The 12035-nt window shown below is 44.3% G+C and overlaps 1 protein-coding gene across 24 annotated transcripts in view; it reads right to left on the bottom strand.

The window, feature by feature from the left end:
- The window catches only part of NRXN3 (neurexin 3), a 1586092-nt gene that overhangs the window by 1049165 nt on the left and 524892 nt on the right, over window positions 1-12035 (bottom strand). The window lies entirely within an intron of this gene.

Below are 12035 nucleotides of genomic sequence, written 5' to 3'. Positions count from 1 at the left end.
TTCCCAGCTTCACACAGCTGGGAAGTCTCCCAGGCACTGGATACCATGCCTCCATTGAGGAAGTGCATGGCCCCTCTCCCCTTCCTCCAGCCACTTCAGTGACCACTAGATTATGAAGGAACTCACAACCCCAACAGGGGAGGAGTAGTTGAAGCAGGCAGTGATGTCTATCCTGAGAATGACTGACAACACTTCAGTGGAAAAAGACAGCCCTCTTGAAATAACTGAAGGTCTGTTGGAGAAGGGGGTTTGGGTTCGATCAGTTCTATATAACCCGGGTGTCCGTGGCATACTGAGTACTGAATAAATGTCACCTGAGTAGATAAATCCTGTATCGTTCCCAAAGCCAGCCTGAACCAATATCAAAAGAAAGATAATAAAAGAATTGACGGGGTGCCTGAGTGGCTCAGTCTTCAAGCATCTGCCTTTGGCTCAGGTCATAATCCCAGTGTCCTGGGATCAAGCCCCACACTGGGCTCCCTGCTTGGTGGGGAGCCTGTTTCTCCCTCTCCCACTTCCCCTGCTTATGTTCCCTCTCTCACTGGTTTTGTCTCTGTCAAATAAATAAAGTCTTAAAAAAAGAGAGAGAGAGAGAGAGATTATTAGAAGAATTGAGACTTCAGTTAATGGCAAAAGGAAATCTTTTTAAAAGATTATTTTTTTATTTAAGCGAGAGAGAGAAAGAGAGAGAGATTGAGATAATGAATGGGGATGGGGGCAGAAGGAGAAGCAGGTTCCCTGCTAACATGGGACCCTGAATTCATGAGCTGAGCTGAAGGAAATGCTTAACCAAATGAGCCACCCAGGTGCCCCAAAAGCAGATTCTTGGAATATTCAGGGCTACCCAAAAATGAATGGAAGGCGAGCTCCTTTGTCACTAGAAGTCATAGAGTATTACTGATCAGAAAAGAGTGGGTTTGGGTGTGGAGGGCCCAGAAGAACTAGACAACCTTGGGCAGGTTTTTTTAATCTATCCTTGACCCTACTATTCCTCAGATGTAAACTGAGCATAATTTTCTTCCCCCATCAGTACTCCACAGAGACCTGACTTTGTAGCCCTTCACAGAAGGAGACCCCACTTTGCAGCGACTGGAGAAGTTGGGTTGTTTGTGGAAGAAGTTTCGTGACAGGCTGAAAAATGGAGCAAGAGGACAAGAGACACCCAGCGGGAGATGAGGTCCTTGTGAGCAGCAGCCGGCCGCCAAGCGTGGTGACGTTAAGAGCCCGCCACTAACTTCCCATCCAGAAAGGAAGACTTCAAGGGTGGGAATAATTCAACTGAGCAAACATCAGAGCAGTTATCTTCCTTTTACGATGTCGCTGATGGAGATACAGAACATGCTGCCCTCGGCTGGTGTGGAAATGTGGCCATGGGCAACTGTAGGAAAATAATATTCAAATACCAGTGGGCCACAGAAGGCAACTCCAGACAAGGGGCCTGCAGAGAAGATTGAAATCTGAAAGGAACCAGGCCTTCTTTCCCTGGGGAAACAAAGAAGGGGAGCATGCTAATCCCACAGATTTCATAAGGTTTCTGATTTACTGGCCTCTCAAAAGACTCTGTTGGGGTTTGTCGACATTTTGATGAGAATGCCTTGTTGTAAAGGTTAAACATGCTAAGAAGCATGAAATGATCTTCTCCGAGGAAGATTGCATCTCTTTGCCAGGGAAAGGGCGGTCCAATAGCCCACAGAAGGGGACCTTCTAAGAGCTGTTAGATCCAGGGTTTCCAGCTTCAAGTCCCAGAAGCACTTGTCCCTACAACATCCTCTCTGGGGGGCTGCGTTTATTTTGTTGTTCATGGGGCAAGATGGGATGAGTGATAAAAGGAAGAAAAGAGAAATGTATCCACGTCTTTCTCTTCACATTCCTTCTCTCTAAATCAGTTGCCAGCATTTCAAATACAATTTATCAATAAGACTAAATTACTGGAGATTGGCCAAATGCTTCTCCTACAGGGCCATGATTCTACTGCTTAGTAGGCCACGGGGACATGAACCCACACACCTGCACAAAATATATACAGATACTGCCTGCGTGTATTTCTTTGAAAAATTCAAGCAAGGGAACTGAAGTGAGGGGTTAAGAACATTATAGTCTACCCTTTGAGCAGCTCAATTCCTACCTGGAGGCCCCCGTTTCCTCAACCAAAAACTAGGGGTGGGGGGTGGTTGTGCTAGATGACATCTGAGCCTATAGATCTATGACTCCTCCCACTCTGCCTGGTTTTCTTTAGGTCAATCCAGTTTCAGGTTTTGAGTTTTTGCTTTTTCTTCATCATTGCTACATGGCTACTGTCTCCCACCCTTCATAATCCAAAACAGGATTAAAACAGATTCTGTGATAAAACAGAGGAAAGTCTGCGAAACCGGAAGGAAATTATACACATATGCTCTACACACAGACACATACACAATCCTCGGGCCTGGGTGTCATTGCTGTAAAGTCCTAATGAGAAACCCAAATACTGGAAAATTTAAAAATATGGTTTTCCTATCTCTGAAGAAAGGATCTTTTGGCTTAATCTCAAATATGTCCAGTTTTACAACAGACAAAAAAACTACTTTTCCCATCAAATCTATGCCAGAGCTTGGTCAAGATCATCACAGTTATGAACAACAGAGCATCTTAACGTAATTCTTCAGAATCTAGGATTACACCAGGGTCACGCCTTGATTCCAAGTACAAACCACCTGAAGTATGGAGAAGCATGTGCTTTGGTTATTTTCCCTTCTGGCACAGCCCTCCTTCCTACTTTCAAGTTCCAACCTGTATCTTATGCCTAAACGCAAAAATCTTATCTAGGTTATTTCTACAAAACAAGAAAGAAATATGGGATAAAAACACCAGCCAGATAATTTTTTTCATTCTTGAATTGCTGAACTCTTGGATTTAAAAATGGGCATGTTGGCTTATCTGCATAAGCATGAGGGCATGGCTCACTTTGACTCTGCAACAGAGGTTCCCAACAAGCCAAGTAAGCAGCCACCATGGATATTCCTGGTGGTAAACATGGAAACCAAGGCACAGACAAAGGGTTGGTCGCATATGTTCACGGCGGGGCCAGCCCATGTAGGTGACTCCTAGCAACATCCTCCCCACTCCTTCCAAGAACCTCTGGCTGATCTGAGAAGGCTGAGTAGAACAGAGAAGACGCAGGAACTTCTCTGGTCAAGCCCTCATTCTAATCCAGTCCTGGCCACTCTTTAGCCATTGTACAATTAAGTCCCACTGACACTGCCCTTAAATATCTATTGGATAGGTCCCCAAAACTCAACCTCCATTCTCTCTACCTCACTGGGGGCTCTTAATTCTCATTCCTGAATTAATGCAAATGCAAACAGAACTAATGTACAGTGGTCCATGGGCTCCTGTCTCCCGTATGCCATCCTGTCATCCCACTGCTAAAAATGGCATGCCTCCTGTGAGATAAGGTCCAAGCTTACAAGGTGCAAACGAGGAGCCTCACAACTGGACCGGCCACCCCTCCAGCCACACCTTCTAAAATATTCCTACTCCCACTCTTTAGAGTCCATCCACATGCGAACCTTCTTATTTACCAAAGTCACCTTTGCATATTGGTTCCCTCTGCCTGGAATGCCTTTACCTGTCTGATCTGCCTGGTCTACTGGGCAGAGTCCTGCTACTCTACCAAGCCTCAGCTTAAGTGTCACTGAATCTACGATGCTGTCCATGATCTTCCGCCCCACATTTATGTGTCACCTTCCTCGGGGATCAGAATTTATTGGTGTGTGTGTGTGAGGAGGGACACAATCAATGCTCTGTATCCTCAGGGCTCAACGCAATCTCCAGCACACGGTGCTCAATAGGTGCTTTGGAATGAATGAATCCAGCCCTTCGTTTCTTCATCCAGAAAATGAGGATCATAATATGCAGCCTGCAGAGTGGATGCGAGAGTTAAATGGCCCAGGACTTAACAGAGAGCAGGCACAGAATTTCCCTCAATAAATAGATCTCTTAACTTCCCTTTCCTCGTAACCCAGATGGGAGCAAACAAGATTTCACCTGCCTATTAAAAGACACACAGAGCCAGAGATGCTTGAAAAGGCTGTGATAATCCATGTGCCTTTTAAAGCACTTGTTTCTCATAATTCAGCAGCATTGATTGCAGCCACAATAGGCAGGTGTCTGCCAGTAGTGAAGAAGCTTTTAGCAAAGGCAGTAATAAAAGTAATGAAGGTACAGAGGGGCCATATAAATGGCCACCATGTCCCTGCATTTGGCAGAACGACAGCCCGCAGCAGGCACGCAAAGGCTCTAAGCAGCTGTCATGTGCTGCCCTAAAGTTCTGACCCTCATGTTCTCAGGCTAAGCATAGGTCTAACTATAGATTTTTCAAAGACGCCCAAAGTCCCCAGCCTGTCTTTCTGAGGTCCTTGAGCTTCAAGACCCCAGAGCAGCTAGAATCTCCTTCCCTGACTCTCTTTAAAGTTATAGGAGCAGCTGTGATCAGCAATGTCTCGGACCCTAACCTGGTGGATTAACACTTAGGAAGAGTTCACGAATCTGAGCCAATTTCCGGGGATCATATAATCTTGAGCCTGTGGGAAGGGAAACGCAGAAAACAAGAAAAGGAAAAAAGAGGAGGCTAAGTCTTCTTGCCGCTATGGTAGTCACCGGACATACAACTGTATAAGCCAAGCATCAACAAATAAGAAAAAGTGAGGACATGTTGGCTGATGCTGATCAATGGTCTACTTCTTAAAAAGCCCCTTTCTCTGATACATGTCATTCCCCATCAAAAGGGGTAAAAACTGGATGGAAAAGGTGACAGCCTTCTAATGCTCTTAAGAAATCCAAGGTTCAATTCATGAATCCGTCAATTAAAACTTATGTATCATGGGCCTGAAGTATTCCCGGTACACTAAGGCATTAATTTTCATAGAGGAAGGAATCGGGGTACTTCATTGCGGTGCTGATATAACTAAACCCAGCCTCCTAACTCAGAGAGTTCCACAGCCTGTAAAGAACAAGGACTTGTGTTCCTATCCTGCCCTTCACTCACCTTTACCCCTCTCCTTGGGATAAAGAAAGACACTGCCAAGCTGATGACATTTGAGAATCACAGAGTTTTAGAATTGAAAGGGCCCTGAGAGAGCAGGAAACTTAACTGCCTCATTTTATTTTTGCAGAACAGAGAGGCCAGAGAATCCAAGTAAGAATCTCAAGGTCAGATACCTAAATAAAGGGCCTGGGTGTCCCTAGAGAATGGAGGGTAAACCCTCAATTGTACTGGAACCTACAAAAGTGACCAGCATTATTGTATTTGATCTTGGAAGCTAGGGTTTCTTCTATTCCTAAACCAGTGAGTCGATCTGACCAGACCCCAGTGGATCCAGAACCAGTTATAAAGTGATATATTATGCTAAACATATTTTGATTTCTAATTATTATCTCTTTCTTCCTTATGATTATTCCCTGAATTCCTGCCCTTTGCAGACTGCATTACAATCTGCAGACTACCTCTCCATCCCCTCCATGAGCCTTTGAGTTCATGAAGGACGGAAACCATGTCTTTTACTAATTTGCACCCTCACAACTTAGGGCACCACAGCAGGTACAGAGAAGAGATAGATGCCTACTTGTGGAATTGCCATGATAATGTCGAAGTTATTTCCAAAGAAGTATCACAGCTTCATTTCCTACAATTTGGGGAAAGAAAAGCCACTGAAACTAAAGCTAGTTTAGGCAGGAATGTGTTAAATAGGAAACATTTTAATAATCTAACTTTAATACTCTTTTAAAAAGCACAAAATAAGTCAAGCGGAGAAAGACAACTATCATATGATCTCCCTGATATGAGGAAGTGGTGATGCAACATGGGGGCTTAAGTGGGTAGGAGAAGAATCCATGAAACAAGATGGGATAGGGAGGGAGACAAACCATAAGTGACTCTTAATCTCACGAAACAAACTGTGGGTTGCTGGGGGGAGGGGGGTTGGGAGAAGGGGGGTAGGGTAATGGACATTGGGGAGGGTATGTGCTTTTGGGTAAATTGGAAGGGGAGGTGAACCATGAGAGACTATGGACTCTGAAAAACAATCTGAGGGGTTTGAAGTGGCGGGGGCGTGGGAGGTTGGGGTACCGGTGGTGGATATTATAGAGGGCACGGCTTGCATGGAGCACTGGGTGTGGTGAAAAAATAATGAATACTGTTTTTCTGAAAATAAATAAATTGGGAATAAATAAATAAGTAAATAAATAAAATCTTAAAAAAAAAAAGGCACAAAATGACTTTGAGCTTTCCATAATCATATGACATGCTATCTAGTTGTCCAAAAAAGAGATTAGTGTGGACTGACGTGGACTGACCTACGATGATGGTAGTGGAGAGGGACAGAGTTGAATAGATGAGAATAGGATTAACTAAGCAATCAGCAGGTATTTGCTGATAGATTTAATGAGATCACAGAGAAAAATCAACAAGAATGCCAAAGACAATTGTGATACCATTTACTGAGATGGGGAAAACTTTAAAAAAAAAAAAAAAGTCTAACATTGGGAGGAGGGACTCAAAATTTCTGTTTTTCAATGTTAAGATTAATATACCTATCAGAAGTCTAAATGGATATCTCAAGTAGACAACTGGATAGAGAAATCTGGGATTCTAGAGCGTTCAAGGCTAGAAATCTGAGATTTGGGAGTCACTGACATATAGATGACCTTTGACACCATAGCAACGGATGAAGATACCAAGAGGAGTATGAAGACTAACAGGAGACCCAGGACAGAGGACTGAGACCTCCCAACATTTAATGACCACACTGCATGTCTACCGCACAGTCCCTCAGACGGGGGTGGGGGGCACAGAGATACTGAATGCATTATTTTTCCCTCAATGACCTTACAATCTAACCTCTTTCTGATATACAGGAAGGAAAGGCTCCTCAATATAATGAAAAGTACAATAGATTAAGAGTCAGGAATCATAAATTTTAACCATTCTACAGCTACTCCAAGTTAAAGTGAGGTTTGCAGTTCCTCACCTACTGAAACAAGAATGGTGCAGGAAACATCAATAGTGCAGGAAACCTCAATAGTGCTTGCCAACTCTACTATTTCTGATGTCACAATTTCCATATGGCATCCAAATGACACATTCCCATCCATCTAACTGTGGGATCTCAGCCTTCCCAGGCACAAGGTGTTGCCACTACCCCAGGAGCACACAGCAGCACTCAGAGGGTTGGCTGAAGGGAAGTTCCTGCGCTGGAAGGGGGAGCAGCTGCTATCTGTACTCTTTTCCTTTGGAACAAGAGTCACTTCAGAAAACTCAAAATATCAGCATTCTAGGTTTTCAGCTGGTGTTTATATCAGATGAATGGAATCCCGGGAACCAGTGAGAAGAGCAGGTTTACCCTCTCATCATATTCTCTCGGTTGTGCAAATTAATATTCTCAAAGGGATCCAATTTCCATGATCCCAGGAAGTATTTTCTTGTATCAGACAGAAGCAGTTCCACATGGCTGGATATCTGTAACAGGACATGGCCTATGGGTCAGGAATGCTGAGCTTAGCTATGGAAGAGCACTAAGAAAATGGTTCAGTAACATTGTATGTATATGTTTACACACACACACACACACACGCATGCACACACACACACACACACACACACACATGTGTACGTGCCTCTAGGTGATCCTTCCTATCTGTGTAGGTCATCACCCACAAGGACAGAGCTGGTTAATGGAAGGAAAGGCAGACACACCAAATTGGCCCAATCAGTTTCTGGTTTTGGAATATGTCAATTCTAGATAGAAAAAAACAGAACGTGGAGGTTAGGAGAGATGAATCACATCAGTTGCAGTGCCTTGGGGTCCCTGGAGCTGTTCTGCTTCCCTTTTAAAGAGGTAGTTAGTGAGGTCTTCATTTATCAGTACCTCTCCATGGAATCATGCAGTAATTCCCCTTCCCTGACTATGGTAGCCATAGCCAGCTCTGTAGCTTGCAACCAAAAGAACACAACCTAGAAAATATTAGTATCCTCATTTTACAGGTAAAGAAACTGAGGCTTAGAAGAATTAAGAGGGGGTGCCTGGGTGGCTCAGTGGGTTAAGGCCTCTGCCTTTGGCTCAGATCATGATCCCAGGATCCTGGGATCGAGCCCCACATCGGACTCTCTGCTCAGCAGGGAGCCTGCTTCCTCTCCTCTCTCTCTGTCTGCCTCTCTGCCTACTTGTGATCTCTGTCAAATAAATAAATAAATAAAAGAAGAAGAAGAATTAAGAGAGAAATTAGTGTGGGTCACCTAACTAGTAAGTCACAGAAACCAAGTCTATGTGACTCTAACATTCATGCCATTAAGCACCAGCCCACCCGAGTTACATGTAGGTTACTTTTCTTGTCATAGGAATAGACTTGTGCTGAATCCTCCTTTCTTGCTTGCCAAATCAATGATGGCATACATTCAGAAATATCCATCCAGGGGAGATGACAGACTCTGCATTGGCCTCACCAAATTGAAGCTTGATGGTCCACAAACTAATCAAATTCATAGTCTTGGCCATCGATGCTTGGCTCCCACCAACTGAACTAAACAGTTTGGCCACATGGACAAAGAGAAGATGCCATGGTTGCCCCATGTCAACTGATCGTATCTTCTTAAGAAAGACAAGCTAGAATGTTTCCTTGAAACAATAGGGCTTCACAAGAGGGCAGGTGGTCTTCCAGCAGACAAGCATTTTAACCAAAGTGACTAGCACTAAGCAGCTAAAACAGGCCTTTGCTTTTTGGGTCATGGAGACAAACATCTTCCACATCACTATGAATAACAAGCCAAAATAGCTAAAGCTGAAAAATTGGGCTGGGAAGATAGATCTACATCTTAGAATAATATCAGATCATCCCCAAACAATCTAAGTATAATATCCAGCCGATTGTTAAACGTCAAGATTTAGAGCTGCTATCTTCACAGGCAGCAGAAACACTCTCATGAGGGTACAGGCAAGAGTCGTCCATTTTTACTATAAGAGAAAGAGACACCTGCATGTTAACCTTGATCTCACATATTCATATATGTCCTAGGACCCTTGCCCTATTCCCTTGTCTCTAGAGGACAGCTTTGATGTGGGTGTTGCCCCACAAACTGACCTACTTGCTCAGTTCGCCTCAGTTCTTGAACTACTTTGATCAAGTGTCTGATCTGGGCCATCCCCAATTCCGCTTTTTCTCTGAACGCCAGTTTTAACATCCCACCTAAGCTTTCTCTGTTTTATATAAACAAATGCCTCTCTAACCCAACCATTCCTAGTGTGGGACCAGTGATACCAAAGAACTGATACCACAATGAAGTCCAAGTCGAGGACACCGTTTGGGCTGGTTGGGACACATTGCCTTAGAAATAGTCTTAATCTTTTTTTTTTTAAGATTTTATTTGTTTATTTGACAGACAGAGATCACAAGTATGCAGAGAGGCAGACAGAGAGGCAGGCGGGGGTGGGGGGGAAGCAGGCTCCCCGCTGAGCAGAGAGCCTGATGCAGGGCTCGATCTCAGGACCCTGGGATCATGACCTGAGCCGAAGGCAGAGGCTTACCCACTGAGCCACCCAGGCACCCCAAAATTATCTTAATCTTACCACATTTAGTACAAATGATCATTTCTAGGCTTAGGGTTAATGTTTATAGAAAAAAAATAGAGAAAATGGTAAACTGAGTGCCCAGATTGAGGGAGTCACAGTGGGTGGGGCAGCTTTCCTGTATCTCAAGGGGATCATGGTCCTTACATAAAGAATGTTAACAAATATTTTTCCTTCACCACTCTTCAGAAGTGCCTATAGGATCAGAGTTTTGTTAGAAATAGAAGGCAAAAAGATCTAAGAAACCTCAAATCTCCTTTTCCCAACCATCACTCCCTTACACAGGCATGGCTTCTCCGATCTGTTTGCCCTACTGTCCCCTATAAACAAAAAGCAAAACATCTACCACATGTTAGCACATTTCCCACATTTCTCTTTGTTTTCCTGGAAGGACTATATACCCCTTCGTCAAAATCAGAAGCTATGTCAGTGGTTTTGCATTTCCAGAATCTGATAAAGGCCTGTAACATACAAGGGTGTCAATAAATGTCTGTGTCCTGTATAAAAATGAATAAAAGACGCTCAAAGCATCTCCACTGAGAAATCAGTTTCAATAAAGAAAAAAAATGTCATTGGGAAACTCTATTTTCTCTGCTTGCAAGTGGAGTCCTATCATTTTTACACTCCGCTGATTCATTCTGAACATGGCATCAGGAACAATACAGGGCCAAAAAACAATTAGCAGGGGAACAAAACAATCGGTTGCACCGTCTGGGATTTGAGTGACTTATAGATCAAATGTCTTAAATTCGTTATGCTCCTTCTCGGTTGGCCAGAATGGATGACTTGGCTGCAATGTCCCAGGAATAATTGTCCCTCATATATTCCCAATCACCTGCTTCTTAATGACTAGTCAGAAGTGACAACATAAAAGGTGCAGTGACTTTCACTGTTCTTGGCAAATCTTGGACCAACTCCCATGGATCTGCCCTTTCGAATAGGTGAGCTCAGAGACACCGTGCGCTGCTGGCTACAGTCACTGCCATCGGTCCTCGGCAGTCCCAAGGCCCTCGGGTTGGGAGGAGACCCAAGGGGAAGGAGTGAGAGGTCTGAAATGATCTTCGGTTCTTACACGACTTCATAGCTAGTGGGAGATCTGGAACAATGTGGCTTACCCCAAAACTGTCTCACTCATCTCAGAGGTCAAATGCCCTTTCTATTGCCCCAAACCAGGACCAGGGTAGTCTACCCTACAACGATGTTTGGAAAAAGTCTAGGAGCTTGACAGACTGTCCAGTCCCATGTGGCCCATTTGTGTTTCAGATGGCTCCTTCCTCATCCTAGTTCCTACTCTGCTTGTGCTAGCTTCAAAAATTCAGTGACTCTGAATTTACATTCCATGAGCTCCAAGACAGTTCTCTCTTCCTCCTTTGCCCCAGTGTACTATGTCCTGTTTTTTGATCCAGCTGTAAAAAAGACCTACTGTTCTCTTGAAACACCCCTTAACTAAATATGAAGTGGCCCTCACAAAAGCCAGTCCTTGAAAACATCCTTGCCTGGTCATCCAGCCCCTGTTCCAAGTTTGTTCAGGAATCATCCTCATCCCCAGACTCCTGATATTGGACAATTCTGTCCACTGACGGCCTATAGGGATGAGATCTTGCAGTTCCCTCCTTAAGAAAGTCTCCTCTTCCCTCAATCTCCCTGCCTTCCCAGTCTGGTCCACCAACAGTGCCCATGCTGCTACCTTGTATCAATTTTTAAAAAATGATTTTATTTATTTATTTGACACAGAGAGAGAGAGAGAGAGATCACAAGAAGGCAGAGCAGGAGGCAGAGAGAGAGGGGGAAGCAGGCTCCCTGCTAAGCAGAGAGCCCAATGCAGGGCTTGATCCCAGGACCCTGAGACCATGACCCGAGCTGAAGGCAGAGGCTTAACCCACTGAGCCATCCAGGTGCCCACCTTGTATCATTTTATTACTACTTCTTGTAGAGACCTCTGAACTCCTTCCATAAACAAATGATAAACTGCTTGAGAGCAGAACTATGTCTACTGCATATGGAGTATCTTTCAAGCCCTAGAGCTACACTTTTCCTAAACACTTGGTAACTCTGTAAATTATCCCGTCATATAAGATAGAGGTTGACAACCTAGGGACAGCCAGCTTGAAGTCTACAAGCGTGGCATATAAAAGAATAAACGAAGCTGGAATTGGACATAGCTTAGGGACCAGAATCTCCTTGCCCTGATGCTGCTTCTTTTTACCTTTATCTCTGCCCTTTGCCCAAACTGTACTTCAGTGCAAAGACAAGATGCCAAGGTGATGAATGACAAGGGGCTTCTCCCAGCCTCCTGGACTGGTGTTCCCCTCCTCTTTAGCCAGCTCTCACGCCCTTCCCCCACTTCATACCACACTCCAGTCCTTGTTGGACTTCATTCCCTTCCCCACCCGTGACCCAGTTTCTAACCTCTGTCCCTTGGCACATTTCTTTCTT

This window comes from Neovison vison, chromosome 13, assembly GCF_020171115.1.
Source record: "Neovison vison isolate M4711 chromosome 13, ASM_NN_V1, whole genome shotgun sequence".
In the NCBI taxonomy this organism is placed as follows: domain Eukaryota; kingdom Metazoa; phylum Chordata; class Mammalia; order Carnivora; family Mustelidae; genus Neogale; species Neogale vison.
This window is presented reverse-complemented; position numbering and strand designations above follow the sequence as displayed.